Here is a 17289-nt window from a genome sequence, read left to right on the forward strand (position 1 = left end):
GCCTTCCCAGCGCCGTGACACACGACCAGAAGCGCCTTAGAGCTAGGGCGGAGGCCGGCTCCGCTGTGCGAGTCAATGCTCTCCTGCCACAACCGCGTTGACTGAGCTCAGCCTCGAGGACTCACAGATCGTTCACTCTCGGCTAAGCCCTTCGTAAGGCTCCGGACCTCGGGCCAGCATAGGAGAGAGGTCTCCGCAATTAAAAAGAAAGTATGTGCATGTTTTAAACTTCGGGTGAGGAAATTAAGCTCTGGTGCTGATACTGTGAACTTAATGCAAGTTCTCAGAGTTTCTCGGGGCAGTTTTTCTGTTTCCATTCGCGGTTTTCCGGCCACGGTCAGGGTGGCTGTGCGCTTAGTTATTTGGCTGAAACGTTCTCACTTCTCTCTTCCCCGGGCTTCCTCCCGAGTGACCAGCTGCCTAACAGCTGGCCGGTTCTCAGTAGACCTACTAAGGCGCCCTGTATGCGAAGGCCAGAGGGCGGGCAGCCCCCAGCTCTCCTGGGCCCCTTCCTCCTTTCTTTGGGGTTGCCAGCCCTCTGTTCGCTCATCTCAAACTCCGTAAACAAATGAGAATAGCTGCTACACACTTAAGTTAGGAAGGATTTATATGCTAATGAAGAGATTTTTTTTTTCTCCAACAGTTAAGTGTTTGGGAAAATAAAATTAGATCTCTGCCTCCGTGGAAGCCTCCACACCCACACGAGACACTGAGAAGACTTAGGACCACTTCCCTTCCCACTCAGGGGTGGGTGGTGCGAGCTAAAAACAATGCTGAAGACAGAAAACACTCTATAACTGCACAAAGGGTTAAACCTTGCCCGCTGCCTAGACAGAGCCGACACAGCAAGACAAGGAAATTGCAGTAGAGAAAGAGTAATTCACGGAGAGCCGGCTGTGCGGGAGCCAGAGTTTTATTATTACTCAAAGCAGTCTCCCGAGCATTAGGGGAGCAGAGCTTTTAAGGATAATTTGGTGAGCGGGGGAAGCCAGGGAGCCAGGAGTGCTGATTGGTCAGGGATGAAATCACAGGGAGTGGAAATTGTCTTCTTGCGCTCAGTCAGTTCCAGGGTGGGGGCCACAAGATCAGAGGAGCCAGTTTATCAATCCAGCTGATCCATCAAGTGCAGGGTCTGCAAAATATCTCAAGCACTGATGTTAGGAGCCGTTTAGGGAGGGTCAGAATCTTGTATCCTCCAGCTGCATGACTCCTAAACCACAATTTCTAATCTTGTGGCTAAGGTTATCTAGTCCCCAGGCAAGAAGGAGGTATGCTTTGGGAAAGCGCTGTTGCCTGTAATCTTTGTTTAAACAATAGGTCAGCCTAGCCAAGTAAGAAATGTCAAGCCAAGCGACCACCGCCAAGCAAAAAAAAAAACAATAGGTCAGGAGACCCGTCGGGCCAACACGGTGAAACCCTGTCTCTACCAAAAATACAAAAAATAGCCCGGAGTGGTGAAGTGCGCCTGTAATCCCAGCTACCCAGGAGGCAGGAGAATTGCTTGAACCCCGAAGGTAGAGGTTGCAGTGAGTGGAGATTGTGCCAGTGCACTCTAGCCTGGGTAACACAGCAAGACTCTGTCTCTTAAAGGAAAAAAAAAGGAATTAAAAAAAAAAGAAAATAGAAAAAAAATTTTAAAAGGCCCGACACGGCGGCTCATGCCTATATTCCTAGCACTTTGGGAGGCAGAGGAGGGGGATTGCCTGAGCTCAGGAGTTCACGACCAGCCTGGGCAACATGACAAAACCCTGTCTCTACTAAAAATAAAAAAAAATGTCCAGGTGTGGTGGCTTGTGCTTGTACTCCCAGCTACTCGAGAGCTTGATTCAGGAGACTCGCTTGAACCTGAGAGGTAGAGGCTGCAGTGAGCTGAGATCTCACCACTGCACTCCAGCCTGGGCAACAGAGCAACACTCTGTCTCCAATAAATAAATAAATAAACTACAAACTACAAACTAAGCTTCTTCCAAAATTGGTTCAACCTACCAGGAAAGAACAAAGACAGCTTGGATGTTAGAAGCAAGATGGAGCCAGTAAAGTTAGATCTCTTTCACTATCTCAGTCATAATTGTACAAAGGTGGTTTTATAACCTTCAGGAAGATAGCTGATGCTTTTAAAGAACTTTCAAATTTGTTGCCCCCTACCCCTCATTGCATTGCTTTGTCTTGTTTCTAATTTGAATGACCTTGTGGTTATGATTAAATTAACTTTTGGCCAGGCACATTGGCTGATGCTTGTAATCCCAGCCCTTTGGGAGACTAAAGCTGGAGGATCGCTTGAGCTCAGGAGTTCAACACTAGCCTGGCCAACATGGCGAAACTCTGTCTCTACAAAGAACACAAAAATTTGCCAGGCATTGTCCCAGCTACTCAGGATGCCGAGGTGGGAGGATCCCTTGAGCCGGGGTCGGGGTGGAGGGGTTGGGGCTGCAGTGAGCTATGACTGCACCACTACACTCCAGCCCGGGTGGCAGCGGGAGACCCTGTCTCAAAAAAATGAATAAATACAAATAAAAATAAATTTCCTTTTAGATTTCCAGCTTTAGTCTCTAGCATCTGATCTTAAGTACCTTGTGTTTTAAAACAAAAAATCCAAAAATGCTCTTAACTTCCAGCTTCAAAGTTTCTACGATGTTCTGTAATTACCTTTCTAGCCTCACCAGAAATATGCTATATACCTCTGTAGGTATATTTGCAAGGCAACAGCATACCTACCTTATTTTCACTTCAGCTAAGGTGCAGTTTTTTGTTTTTGTTTTTGTTTGAGACAGAGTCGCTCTGTCACAGGCTGGACTGCAGTGGCATGATCCCGGCTTACTGCAACTTCTACCTCCCAGCTTACTGCAACTTCTGCCTCCCGGGTTCAAGCAATTGTCCTGCCTCAGCCTCCTGAGTAGCTGGGATGACAGGAGTGCACCACCATTCCCAGCTAACCTTTTAAATATTTTTAGTAGAATCAGGGTTTCACCATGTTGACCAGGCCGGTCTCAAACTCCTGGCATCAAGTGATCCACCTGCCTCAGCCTCCCAAAGTGCTGGGATTACAGGAATGAGCCACCGCACCCCGCCCTAAGGTGGACACTTAACCCCAAAACTTGCCTGGACCTTCTGTTGGTGGATGAAATGCTGCCGTTCACCCAGATACAGCGAGTGAGTGTGTCCCTAACACCTAGCAAGGTGCCTAGAACAAAGTCGACCTCATGAAAGACACTGAGTGAGTGAAGTCCTCAGAGCAAGAATCAAAGTGTCTGTGGGCTGTAAAAAAATGATCCCATATCCCTTCCCATCCAGCCTCTGTCTCCTTGTGCAGATACGGAATATTTTACAGAGAAGAAGTAGATGCTTTTTGTATAATTAAATAAAGGCTATATACATCTACATCTATGCGTGGAATGTATAGCAATGTGCTTTAACAAAGGAGTGATTACAGTCTGAATTCTTAATCTCCCAGCCCAGGCTGACTCAGAAGGAATCGGGACAGGGTTGGAGAGACAGTGAGGAGGAAGATAGTGGCTCCAACTGCCGGGCACTCTCCAGAGAAGCCTCTGATGGCTTCAAGGAACAGGGTGGGGACCCCCGGAGATAAGTGTAGCTTTCTGATTCCCTTTCATGAGGCTTCTCCACCTTCCAGTGATCTTTCTGACTGCTGTTTTTGGTCTGCTCTCACACCAACCGCAGGACAATTTCAAAGGGAAACCCCAGTGGGGTAACACAGTATCTCGGCCATCCCTGCCAGCTTCCCATTGTGACTCGCTGAACAAGGCTCTGTTTTTTCCCGTGAATGTGAACTCAGGGGATTTCTGCGGAATGAAGAGAGGAGAAAAACTCCACAATCCAAGGGAAGATTCTCCTGGGGAGAAGGGCAGGGCGTTGTCGGAACCCGCGCTCCTCCCTGAGCTTTGCAGGAAAGCTCACTGACAGATCCGCACTAGCCCCTGTGCTGAAGTCAAAAGGGCAGGTCTCCATGTGCCCTGCTAGCAAATGGGGGCTCTTCACTGGATTGGAACTTCTGAGCAAGTTGCCTCAGTTCTAAATTGCTATTTTCCAAAAAAGTGCTCTAATCCCAAGGCCTGCTCCCCAGAAGCACTTTAAATGGCTGTTTACACAGGTGATGACGTTTTCAAATGCCTAGTCTGCAATGAAGTTTGGACCAAAGGATTTTCTTTCTCAGGATTATAGCTTTTGTTGGTTTTGATTTTATTTATTAAATTACCTATGAGCCTATTTTTGATTACGGGGTGGGGGGATGCCAGCTTTGCTCAAACAATTGATTAGTATAGCTATTTCCTTTATTTCTGGTGACAATAACCCTACATGTTGTATAATTGCCAGGTCACCCTGTGTTTCTTCACCCTGAATGGTTCAGAAACCTCGGGGGGCTGCTCCGCTCTTCAAGAGGGTTTTTTTATTGTAATGATTGATCCACCTCTCTCTTTTCCTTCCAGGGGTTTGTAGCACGCTGAATGATTTGTGCCATGTTAAGCATCAGTCTCAGCATGTGGCTTCTATGGGTTTTGTGTTACAAATAAGCTTACTGTTTCTATGTCTTTACCTTGCATTGATTACCATTTATTTCATTCCCCTTTCCCTCCATGTTCCTCTATTTCCATGTCTCACTTATCTGATCTCGTGGAAGGGCACTGGCTCGGCTGCTCTCCCCGTCTTCCACCAAAAATGCTGGAAGAAGAGCCCCAAGTGGACAGGGGCCGCAAACCTCCAATTTGGCTCAGAGTCCTGTGCATCTCTCTGGGTTTCCCTCCGCATCCACCCAGCATGTCCCCAGCCTGAGGCTGTTTCTCTCTACTTTAAATATTCCCATGAGGAGTTCATATAATGAACTACCATGATTTACTCATCACAGCACAGCAGCCTGGCCTGTATAAAAGAAAGAGGAGGGCATCCAAAGAAGGAACTATTTAAAGAGTAACTGCAGGCCGGGCACGGTGGTTCATGCCTGTAATCCCAGTACTTTGGGAGGCTGAGGCTGGCGGATCACCTGAGGTCGGGGGTTCCCAGCCTGACCAACATGGAGAAACCCTGTCTCTACCAAAAATACAAAATTAGCCGGGTGTGGTGGCCCATGCCTGTAATCCCAGCGACTTGGGAGACTGAGGCAGGAGAATCACTTGAACCAGGAGGTGGAGATTGCAGTGAGCCGAGATCACGCCATTGTACACACACACAGACACACAGACACACACACACACACAGAGTAACTACAGGCCAGGGCGTGGAGGTCATGCCATTAATTCCAGAGCTTTGGGAGGCTGTGGTGGGGAATCACCTGAATCCAGCAGCCAGAGGCTGCAGTGAGCTGTGATCGTGCCACTGCACTCCAGCCTTGAGCAAGACCCTCACTTAAAAAAAAAGTAACTCCAGTCCAAAGAACCAGGTTTCTGATGGTACTGATGACACAGTCTCTGCTTTCTGCTTCCAGAAGAGGAAATGGAAGCTCAAGGTTATGGGGGTGGTCACCGCTGTCCCCAAGCAGCCTGCCTGGAAGGACAGCTGAGCCACAGGTGGCTGAGGGCAATATGTGGCCAGTCCAAGATGAAAACACACTCGATTTGAAGTAGTGGTACAAAGAATGAGTGCAAAATATATGACGATTAATATTCTTGGCCAGGCATGGTAGCTCATGCTTATAATCCCAATACTTTGAGCAGCGGAAGCAGGAGGATCGCTTGAGCCCAGGGTTTGAGATTAGCCTGGCCGACATAGTGGGACTCCATCTCTACAAAAAATTTACTATGATTATATTAATTCCATGTTTCATGACATTTTAGGTGTTTGAGGGTAAATATAGAGTACAGTGAAATTAATTTCCAGTGCTGCTTTTCCTTTTTTAACGTGGCTACTAGAACATGAAAAATGAATCAGTCTAGGCAACATACTGAGACCTTGTAGCTACAAATTTAAAAATTTGCCAGGTGAGGTGGTGTGTGCCTGTGGTCTCAGCTACTGTGGAGGCTAAGGTGGGAAAGTCAGTGGAGCCTAGGAATTTAAGGCTGCCGTGAGTTATAATGACACTACTGTACTCCAGCCTAGCAGCTGGTGACAGAGCAAGACACTGTCTCAAAAAAAGAAAAGAAAAGAAAAGAAAAGAACACGAAAAATGGCGTGTGTGGCGTTGGTATGTTTCTGTTGGATGCTGCTGCTCAAACAATGGCCTTTCCTTCTGCCTGGTAGACACCTTCTCCAGCAACTCACCAACTTCCCAGAACCACAGGGGCAAATGTCTTCTGATTTCGCCCCCACCTCCCACTTCATTCTGCTCTTCATTGGGAAGCAGTCACCTCATTCACAGCCAATCAGATGGATGGCAGCGGTCGGCCCTTCAGGTACCAGGCTGTCTGCACAGGAGGAATGGTCTGCATCTTACAGGCTGGCTTCACTGTTCCGTGATCTCCAAAGCCCTACCACGAGGATCGTAACATCTCCTCTTCCGCCCAAACTCCGTATCTCTTTCAGGTCTTTTCTGAGGAAAATGCGACATCCAGGATGACTGTTTATTGCTGGATAGTTAAGGACCCCATTGTACTGGCACAGCCTGTGTGTGTCTACATAGAAGAGCCACAGGGCCTCGGCACAGGTTTCACAGAGCTTAGGAGAGCAACGGTGGCCGCAAGGAGCAGGCATCTCAGCTCTACCGTTATCTGGATTTCCTCTGATTTGTAGTGTTTTCATTTTTCAAATTATTTTTAGAGACAGGGTCTCACTCCGTCACCCAGGCTGGAGTGCGGTGGCTGGATCATAGCTCACTGCAGCCTCAAACTCCCAGGCTCAAGCGATCCTCCCACCTCAGTCTCCCAAAGAGCTGAGATTACAGGCCCGAGTCACTGCATCCGGCCTATCTAATTCACATTTGTGTGTGTGCATATAAGGAGGAAAATTAACTTCATATTCTTTTGGTGCCCATAAAGTATAATCTTATTACCATGACTTGTCTATGAAGTAAGACTTTCTCTACCTTTTAGGGGGTTAGAATGTCTGATAAATGATAAGAGACAGGGAGAGAAGTGACATGCTCTTAGGGCGCGTCTACATGATGCTGAGCAGTTGGGTGTCTGGGAACACCCGAACAGTTCATTTTGTCTACCCAGAAGTGTGATTAAATGTTGTCTTTCTTTTTTTCTTTTCTTTTTTTTTTTTTTTTTGAGACGGAGTCTCCCACTGTTACCCGGGCTGGAGTGCAATGGCGTGATCTTGGTTCACTGCAACCTCCGCCTCTCAGGCTCATGCAATTCGTCAGCTTCAACCTGCTGAGTAGCTGGAACTACAGGTGTGTGCCACTTAATACAGGCTAATACAGGCGCCGGGCTAATTTTTTGTATTTTCAGTAAAGACAAGGTTTCACTATGTTGGCCAGACTGGTCTCAAACTAATGACCTCATGCTCTGCCCACCTTGGCCTCCCAAAGTGCTGGGATTATAGGCATGAGCCACTACACCAAGCAAATGTTTTCTTTTTAAAATTATTTATTTATTTATAATTCTTTTTTAGAGAGGAGGTCTCCCTATATTACCCTGGCTCATCTTGAACTCCTGGGCTCTAGTGACCCACCTGCCTTAGACCTCCCAAAATGCTGGGATTATAAGGGTGAACCACCACGTCGGGTCTGATGAAATGTTTTAACTTTTCATTTACCCACTTGGACCTGGCATAAAGACAGTGGTAGATTTATGCAAACAGTAGAGTTTGAAATGACTGTAGGAAATTAGATTTATACCAACCACAGACAGCACAGCACAGGCCGAGGCAGTTCCTGGTCATAGAGGCGTGAGGAAACAGACAGCAACACCCAAATACAGATGGCTCCTGATAATTGACCGGCTCCTTTCCAAGTGGGCAAAAGTTATTTCTGGAATGCAGCATAGAGCAAACCATCTGCTAAGGTTTTGGGAGAGGCCGCAGTTGGTCATACATGGAGAACACAGCGTCTAATCCAGAGCCCTCTCCCTGCCACCTCCTTTATTAAAGGGCTCTCACACGTGGGGCCATTATGCACCCGTCCCAATCCCCAGGGCCAGAAACCCAACAATTATAGAACAGCCCATATTCCCCAGGACCCTGAAATGATCTAAGCCTGAGCCCTTCCTATGGAAAGCACAGTAAAGTGGATTAGACCCAGCTCAAGTTCAGCCACAGAACCTACCTAAGGTCTCCCAGTGCCCAGGTTGACAGCAGGATGGTTGGGGGGAGCCTGCAGGATGGCTGTAGTGACAGAGGGAGGTCTGCCAGCCAGCCCTCCCTTGCCTCGTGCGTCTTTAGGACACGCCACCTTGCTGTCTGTTTTCAGTCACCACAGGCCTGTAGCTTTTCCCCAGAAAGTGTTTCAAGGAACAGTGTCTGACATTCCTAGTTAAATAATCACGCACGTCCTGCAACAGTTAGACAGGGATCATAACACCCGGCAAGTAGCTGTTTCATTTTGTAAAGGCTTGAAGACAGTACAGTTTTTCCAATATTTTTTAAAACATTTATCCCAGGTGTGAAGTTCTATTTTGAAATGCTTGAAAGGCCAAACTGAACTTTGTTTTTTCTAGAGACAAGATCTCACTGTGTTGCCTTGCCCAGGCTGGTCTCAAACTTCTGGGCTCAAGTGATCCTCCTGCCTCAGCCTCCCAAAGTACTAGGATTACAGACGTGAGTCACCGTGCCCAACTGACTTTTGTAAACATAAACCACGTCCGCCAGATCAGATAGTGGGCATGTTCCTCACTAACAGTGTCTATCCCTGGTGGCTGCATTCCCTTCTCCTGTGGTCTGCCACTCAGCACACTTCATTTGTGGGGCAAAAACCAAGGAATAGAAGAATAAGTCATAAAATACAAAAATATATGTATGCTGAAACAACATGCCTTTATTCTAGATATCCTTTTTTTTTTTTTTTAAGTAGAGACAAGGTCTTGGTGTGTTGCCCAGGCTGGTCTCGAACTCCTGGGCTCGAGAGATCCCCCTGCCTCAGTCTCGCAAAGTGTTGGGATTACAGGCGTGAGCCCCCTCGCTTGGCCTAGGTTTTCGGATTGTTAAATTCAGGGGAACGCTTTCCCTCCCTTGTTCCTCTCTTCTATTTCCCTTCTTTCTGCCCCTCCCTGCTTTGCTCACAGTCCGGTCCATGCACCTGTACAGGCTGCCTGGTGAGTAACCCAGCTTTGGCATTACCTTCAGGTATTCATTCATCTCCACACTATTTAACTGACTGCATAGCTCATTTATGGTTCTAACTTCCATGAATGCCTCTAAAGTGACAAAATCATCTATCCACACCCTGCCCCTCATACAACATTTCATTCATCTGTTTCTGTCATCCTTGGTATCTCTGAGGGTGACACTAGGGCCCCTGATTAGCACTCTTAAGTGTCCCAACCTATGATCATCTTTGAACAGTAACAGACCGGGGTGCAGGGTCCTAGCCAGATGGCTTCTTGACTCCGGGGCTTCCTTTCCTTTCCCACTCAGCATCTTGGAGTGCCCTTCCTTTTTCTCCCCCTTGTCCCTCAGCCCACAGACATCATCAGGACCCATGGAGGGTTGGTCACTGGGAATGAAGGATGATGTCCCTCCCTGGGCACCCCTTCCCCTCCTCCTGTCAGCCTCAAAGCTGGTCTCATGGCAGCCCTCCCTGCTTGATGAAGATTCTATTCTATAGCACATGCCAAAAACACCACTGCAGCTCCTTTGATATGATGACCAGATGTGCCGGAAAGTCCCAATTAAAACGTTTCTTTTAAAATTTTATTTATTTTAAGGTGGCAGGCATGGTGGCTCACACCTATAATCCTAGCACTCTAGGAGGCCAAGGCAGGCAGATCACCTGAGTTCAGGAGTTCCAGACCAGCCTAGCCAACATAGAGAAACCCCATCTCTACCAAAAATACAAAAATTAGACAGGTGTGGTGGCACACACCTGTAGTCCCAGCTATTTGGGAGGATGAGGCAGTAGACTTGCTTGAACCTGGGAGGTGGAGGTTGCAGCGAGCCGAGATCGTGGCACTGCACTCCAGCCTGGGTGACAGAGCGAGACTCTGTCTCCATAATAATAATAATAACACTTATTTATTTAAAGAGACAGGGTCTCACTCTATTGCCCAGGTTGGCATGATCATAGATCAATGAAGCCTCAAACTCGTGGGCTCACTAATGTAAAAGTTTCTGTTTGCCAAATCCTAACTCTCATTTGAAAAATTATGGCTGCTATTAGCAACTGAAAGATTAAATATGATTTTGTACTTTTTAGGGTCTAAATAAGTGTCCAGTTGCAAAAGAAGAAGGAGAAAGAATCAGAGTTATGGTGATTTTACATCTGACCTCCTGAAGTGCTGGGATTACAGTCATGAGCGACTGCACTTGGCAGTTGGCTAATTTTTTTTTTTTTTTTTTTTAAGAGACGGGATTTCACCATATTGGTCAGGCTGGACTGGAACCCCTGACTTCAGGTGATCAACCTGCCTCAGCCTCCAAAAGTGTTGGGATTACAGACAGGCGTGAGCTACCGCACCCATCTGGCAGTTGGCTAATTTTTAAACACTTTTTTTGCAGAGTTGGGGTCTTGCTATGTTGGCCAAGTTGGTCTTGAACTCCTGGACTCAACGGATTCTCCTGCCTTGGCCTCCCAGAACACATTGCAAGCATGAGCCACTGCACGTGGCCAAAACTCTGTCTCCTGATCTGTTGGCCTCAGATAAATAAATAAAATAAAAATAAATCCTGGCCAGGTATAGTTGCTCACACCTGTAATCCCAGCAGTTTAGGAGGCTGAGGTGGGAGGATTGCTTGAGCCCAGGAGTTGGAGACCAGCCTGGGCAACATGGCAAAACCCCCTTACAAAAATTAGTCAGGCCTGGTGGAGCACACCTTGTAGTCCCAGCTATTCAGGAGGCTGAGGCTAGATCACTTGAACCTGGGAGGCAGAGTCTGGAGTGAGCCAAGATCGTGCTACTGCATTCCAGCCTAGGCAACAGAGGGAGACTCTGTCTCTAAATAAATAAATAAAACAAACCTATTTTAAGACACTATCACCCTTTAAAACTTCCTATACAATTGCTACAGAACCATAGAACAAGGATAAAAACTGGGAAATTAACACTGATGCGTTACTTCCATCTAATCTTCAGATACCTTTTAGGTTTTGCCAGTTGTCCCAACCATGTCCTTCAGCAAGCAAGACCTTCAGATCAGAGTCAGGCACTGCACTGAGCTAAGGCGTCTTCAGTATGATTTAGACCGGGACAGTTCCTGGGACCTTGACCCTCCGGGAGCTGACAGGTCAGTTATTTTGCAGAAAGCTCCTCACTCAGGCCTGACACTTCTTCTCATGATTCACTCAGGCTCTGTCTCCTTGGTGATGCTGTGTCTTTTTGTGTGTCATAGAAGGTCATAAGGGTATCAGTTTGTCTGACTATTTTGACTCCTTGATGAAATTGATGTCTGCCAGGCTTTTCCACTGAACACTTAACTATTTTCCTCTTTATAATAAGTATTTTCTGAGGAGAAGCTTTAAAACTAGGTAAGTATTCTGTTTCTCATCAAACTTTCCATTTAAATGTCAGCATAGGCCAGTCACGGTGGCTCATGCCTGTAATCCCAGCACTTTGGGAGACTGAGACTGGAGGCTCATTGGAGGCAAGGAGTTCGAGACAAGCCTGGGCAAGATAGTGAGAACCCCCCGTCCCCGTCTCTACTGAAAACACAAAAAAATTAGCCAGGCATGGTGCTGCACGCCTGTAATCCCAGCTACTCCAGAGGCTGAAGCATGAGAATCACTTGAACCCGGGAGGTGGAGGTTGCAGTGAGCCAAGGTGACCACCACTGCACTCCAGCCTGGGCAACAGAGCAAGACTGTTTCGAAAACAAAAAAAAAGTAAGTAAATGTCAGCATAGACTTATGGTTTCTATGTTATGTTAATGGTTATAATCCATTATTATTTGCTACTTTCATTATTTTTATTATTTATTTATTATATGTGTGTGTGTGTGTGTGTGTATATATATATATATATTTTTTTTTAAAATAAAGACGGTGTTTCACCATGTTGGTCAGGCTGGTCTTGAACTCCTGACCTCAGGTGATCCACTCGCCTTGGCCTCCAAAGTGCTTGGATTACAGGCGTGAGCCACCACACCCAGCCTACTTTCATTATTATTATTATTATTATTATTTGAAATGGAGTTTCACTCTTGTTACCCAGGCTGGAGTGCAATGGCGTGATCTCGGTTCACTGCAACCTCCGCTTCCTGGGTTCAGGCAATTCTCCTGCTTCAGCCTCCTGAGTAGCTGGGATTACAGGCACGTGCCCCGCGCCCAGCTAATTTTTTTGTATTTTTAGTAGAGACGGGGTTTCACCATGCTGACCAGGATGGTCTCGATCTCTTGACCTCGTGATCCACCTGCCTCGGCCTCCCAAAGTGCTGGGATTATAGGCGTGAGCCACCGCGCCCGGCCCTACTTTCATTATTTTATAATTTAACCAAAGCTGGTCAAATTGACCCATCACTGGCAAGTGGGAGCTTCTTTAGGGTGGTCCTGGTGTGCTTTTGATGCTGCTCCCATCATGTTTTGAGCACTCACTTTCAGCCTCAACAGGGTGTTCCAAGCTCATCTGGTACCTTCCTGGCCTCAGCCCTGGCACTGGCCTCTTCCCAGGGAGTCCTGTATCCTCTTAGAAGACAAGATCTAGGCACTGGGTGTACATTTTGATTGAGGCGCTGCATCTCCCAGGGCCTCCTTGTGAGCAAAGGGAGGGAGTACCTGTACACGCACTACATTAATAGTTATTTCTCCATCTGTGTATTTCTCCCTAACGTGATTTTTATCCTGGGAGAAGGACATGCTAGGGGAGTTGCCGCCACTGGGTTTGGAATCCTGTGCATTTAGTTTTTTTCTGTTTTTTTTTTTTTTTGTCTGTTTATGAGTTGGTTGGCATATTGGTTTCTAGGGCTGCCACAGCAAGGAATCACAGACCGGGCCATCTCTTCAAATACGGTCACATTCCAAGGTTCTGGGGGTTAGACTTCAACCTAGGAATTTTAGTGGACATTGTAAGTTTTATTGCTGGGTTAAATGAGGGAACGGAGACCGGAGTAAAAAAGTAAAAGCCAATTTACTCAGCTCCCGGATGAGGTTCTATGGTCCGGTAAAGGGGCCAGAGAAGTCGCGCTTCTCTTCTTAGGGCGTGGGGTTGTATAGGGAGTGGAGGTAGTTGATTGGCTGCGGGGGAAACAAAGCGGAGGGAGTCTCATTGGTTATGAAGGGACTGGGCACGGACGAGGCGAGCCGCCATTGGCAGCCAGGCGGGGCTGCTGGCAAGTGGGCGGGCTGAGGACGTACGGGGCAAGCTGCCATAGGGCAGGTCTTGGCGGGATTTTTAAATTTTGGCGGGGCCGAGTGCCTAGTTTGCTGATGAGTGCAGGACTGAGATTGGAATGCGGAAATGGGTGTGGGGAGCCCGCGTGGAGAGGCCAGATGCTGAGTAATGGGCTCAGAATGAGATGTAGTTTTCAGGTACGGAGAGGAATGGGTGTGTCCATTTGGCCCCCAGCGAGGCAACCGGCCTTACAGACATCACTCAGCCTATAACATTTGATTTACCAGAAAAATCAGCACTCAGTTTGGCAAAGGTCTGTGTGTTCTCAATCAAGAGGATTTAGGTTTAAAAGAAACAAACAATCACAAAAATTAAGAAACAAGATCATGACTCTCACTCACCCAGTGGGTGGGGGGCCCAATCTGCACTGAGGAAGGCCCGAGCCCACTCTCAATTCATGATCTCTTTCCCTTCCAGTATATTCCCAGACCAGCGGAGGCTTTATTCACCATAGTATGTATAATGTGGTTATAGTCAACTAATGATTTTAAGTTTTACTTTTGGCCAAGTGCGGTAGCTCAAGCCTGTAATCCCAGCATGTTGGGAGGCTGAGGCAGGCAGGTTGCTTAAGCTCAGCAGTTCCAGCTCAGCCTGGAGAACATGGCAAAACCCCGACTCTACTGAAAATTAAAAAATTAGTTGGGTATGGTGATGCACACCTGTAGTCCCAGCTACTTGGGGGGCTGAGCCCCGGTGGTGGAGGTTACAGTGAGCCATGATCACACCACTGCACTCCAGCCTGGGCAAAAGCGTGAAACCCTGTCTCAAAAAATATAAATAAATACATAAATAAATTTACTTTTCTTTTTCTTTTTTTTTCTTTTGAGACGGAGTTTTGCTCTTGTTACCCAGGCTGGAATGCAATGGCACGATCTTGGCTCACCGCAACCTCTGCCTCCTGGGTTCAAGCAATTCTTCTGCCTTAGCCTCCTGAGTAGCTGGGACTACAGGCATGTGCCACCATGCCCAGCTAATTTTTGTATTTTTAGTAGAGATGGGGTTTCACCGTGTTGACCAGGTTGGTCTCATCTCTTGACCTTGTGATCCACCTGACTCAGCCTCCCAAAGTGCTGGGATTATAGGCGTGAGCCACCGCGCCCAGCCTAAATATACTTTTAACATTCTTAAAAGTGTCCTTTTAGAATTTGTTAATTTATTTAAAATGTATTACTTTGACTCAAGCTAAGCCAATACAGTATTGAGAGAGTTCAAGTTCTCAAAAACCATCTTCTTTTTTTGAGAACTTGAACTCTCTCAATACTGTATCAAGTGTTGCCAGTTCTACATTTAATCCAAAGTTTTGCTTTTTAAAAAACATTTAAACCAGATGAGAAACAAAATTTCTTCATTTGTTTTCATCTCACTTTTTTTTAGAAACTACTATTCATTAAACTGAAACTTGTCAGCAACCTCAAAGTCAACCAGGAAGTTATTTTTAGAAACAAATTATCTTCTAATGAATTTATAGCTTGATTTGATGGTTAACTGGATACTTTGTTTCTTTTCTTTCCTAGTCTCTCTTTTCTCCCTGTGTCAGGGTGTTTGAAAAAGACCAGAGTATCCCCACCCACTTGGGTTTCTGTATCCTAAGGAGGCAATATGTAGGGTAGAGAATGTTGGCCTATAATATTATGTTATATAATGCTATAAAGGCAGCTACACAGGTGTCTTGTTTAGGGATGTCAACACACTCATTTGCATTTCACACTGGGTAACACAAGTGTGCAAGTGTGTTATTTGATCTTCTGGCCAAGGCTAACTTTAATTTGTCAGGACAGATTTTTCACAAAGCTTCTGTGCATCGGGTCAGCTGACCAAGCTGAGGGTGGGGTGGAGTGGGGTGGGGAGTGCACAGTGGATGAGCTGGGCTGTGAGCTGCGCTCCCATCTGCCAGCTGTGTTGTTAGGGACACCTCAATCTCACTGAGATTCCACTTCCTCTACTACAAAATGGGGATCATTTCTACCTGTCTGAGCACTTAGCACACAGCAAACATTCAGCAATAACTTCATGTTGAATGAAAAAGAGATAATACGTAGGTGCAATACAAGGTGCAAATACGTAGACACCTTGACTCTAGGATGCACCAACATCTGCAATAATGCTCATTAGCCCAGGAGAGGAATTGGGATAAAAGGCAGGTGAAAAAGAGAAATATGTGGCAAGGTTTATTATTCCTATGTGTAGGTATACAGTGTGTCTCAGTCCGTTGGGGCTGCTATAACAAATGACCATATACTGGGAAGCTTAAAAACAAAAATTAATTTCTGATTGTTCTGAAGGCTGCAGTATCTGAGATCAAAGGTCAGGTTCTGGTGAGGGCCCTCTTCTGGGCTGCAGACTTCTGTCTTCTGGCTGTGTCCTCACTTGTCAGAAAGAGAGAAAGAGAGCTCTCAGGTCTGTTTCTTTTCTTTTTTTCCTGAGGCAAGGTCTAGTTCTGTCACCCAGGTGGGAATGCAGTGGCTCATTCCCACTGCAATCATGGTTCACTGCAGCCTCGACTTCCTGGGCTCACGCAATCCTCCTGCCTCATTTTATGATTTTTTATAGAGACAAGGTCTCACCATGTTGCCCAGGCTAGACTAGAACTCCTGGGCTCAAGCAATCCTTCTACCTTGGCCTCCCAAAGTGCTGGGATTACAGGTGTGTGCCACCACACCCAGTAAAGTCTCATTCATCAGGGCACTAATCCCATTGATGAGGGGCTCCACCCTCATGACCTAAATCACCTCCCCAGGCCCCACCTCCTAATACCATTACACTGGGGTTAGGATTTCAATACATGAGCTTTGAGGCAATACCAACACTCAGTCCACAACAATGGGTAAAAGACAAAGTAACTCCTATAAGAGCATACAATAGAAATCAGAGGAACTGCAGTCCATTTCCTGTGGACAAACATACCCTTATCCTTATCCTGATACGATACATCACACAGCTGTCATTGTTTCTTTTTATTTCATTTTGCACATAGGACTGATGTGAAGTTGTGGAGCCCGGCTCTTTGTCCTGCAGATGTATTTGCGTCTGCCCCCTCGATCAGTGAGCCGCCCCTTACCTGCCATGGCTGGAAGACAAAGTCTAGGTGGACAAGACTCCACCTAAGATGGGCACCGAGTGCCATGCCACATGAATAGAAAGGCATTTCCTTCCCTTCTGGAGTTCCTTGAGTCTGAGTTATGTTGAGAGTATTATTCCATGCAGACTAGAGGGATTTAGATGCTGAGGCTGAATTAGACACAGGAATAGATTGAAAGGTTGAAAACAGAATGCGAAGTTCCTCTTTTTCTGCCCAAATGAAGCATTCCTTGCAAGTCCCTGTGTTTTCTCCTCTTCCCTTCTACCTCCTCTCCTTCTCCTTGGAAAAATTCCCATGAGCCGCTATGGTAAGTCCTTTATGCATAGTATCTAATTTAATCCTCAGGCCAGTCTTATGAACCCCAACCCACGAAATCCAGCTCCTCAATGTCCAGGAATAGTGCAATAGTGCAACCCTAGTGATGCCCCACAGCAATTCTGATAATCAGTTCCCCTCCCTGCCCCTGCCAGCCACCTGCAGTGACTCTCTACTGCTCATTAAATGATGTGTCAATTCCTTGCCTCGGTATCAAAGACTGCATAATCTGGCTTCCCACCTGTTGCCTTTATTTTCTAATTTCATCTCAATCCCTCCCCATGACTGGCCCATTTTTCTTTTTTTGTTTTTTGTTTTGGTCTTTTTGGAGATAGAAGTTTGCTCCTGTCACCCAGGCTGGAGTGCAATGCGCAATCTCAGCTCACTGCAACCTCCACCTCCTAGGAACAAGCGATTCTCCTGCCTCAGCCTCACAAGCAGCTGGGACTACAGGCAGGCACCACCACGCCCAGCTAATGTTTTGTATTATTAGTAGAGATGGGCGGTAGTTCATCTCTATAAAAACCC

The 17289-nt window shown here is 46.6% G+C and overlaps 3 long non-coding RNA genes across 4 annotated transcripts in view; 1 reads left to right on the forward strand and 2 right to left on the reverse strand.

Moving 5' to 3' along the window:
• The window catches only part of LOC108588624 (uncharacterized), a 19731-nt gene continuing 2442 nt past the window's right edge, over window positions 1–17289 (forward strand). The window contains exons 1-3 of the long non-coding RNA XR_013527840.1: window positions 1–210; window positions 3679–7282; window positions 11129–11268. This is a non-coding gene — a long non-coding RNA (uncharacterized LOC108588624). The remainder of the gene's footprint in view (window positions 211–3678; window positions 7283–11128; window positions 11269–17289) is intronic.
• Window positions 34–11298, reverse strand: LOC118148622 (uncharacterized). Its single transcript, XR_004735532.3, has 4 exons — window positions 11122–11298; window positions 8156–8381; window positions 7734–7861; window positions 34–1151 (listed from the first exon to the last, which is right to left on the reverse strand). It is a non-coding gene; the product is annotated as an uncharacterized LOC118148622 (long non-coding RNA).
• The window catches only part of LOC108588623 (uncharacterized), a 20232-nt gene continuing 18465 nt past the window's right edge, over window positions 15523–17289 (reverse strand). For both annotated transcript variants that reach the window (XR_001907548.4, XR_008477186.2), the window contains one exon: window positions 15523–15733. This is a non-coding gene — a long non-coding RNA (uncharacterized LOC108588623). The remainder of the gene's footprint in view (window positions 15734–17289) is intronic.

Source organism: Callithrix jacchus, chromosome 16, assembly GCF_049354715.1.
Source record: "Callithrix jacchus isolate 240 chromosome 16, calJac240_pri, whole genome shotgun sequence".
Taxonomy (NCBI): Eukaryota; Metazoa; Chordata; class Mammalia; order Primates; family Cebidae; genus Callithrix; species Callithrix jacchus.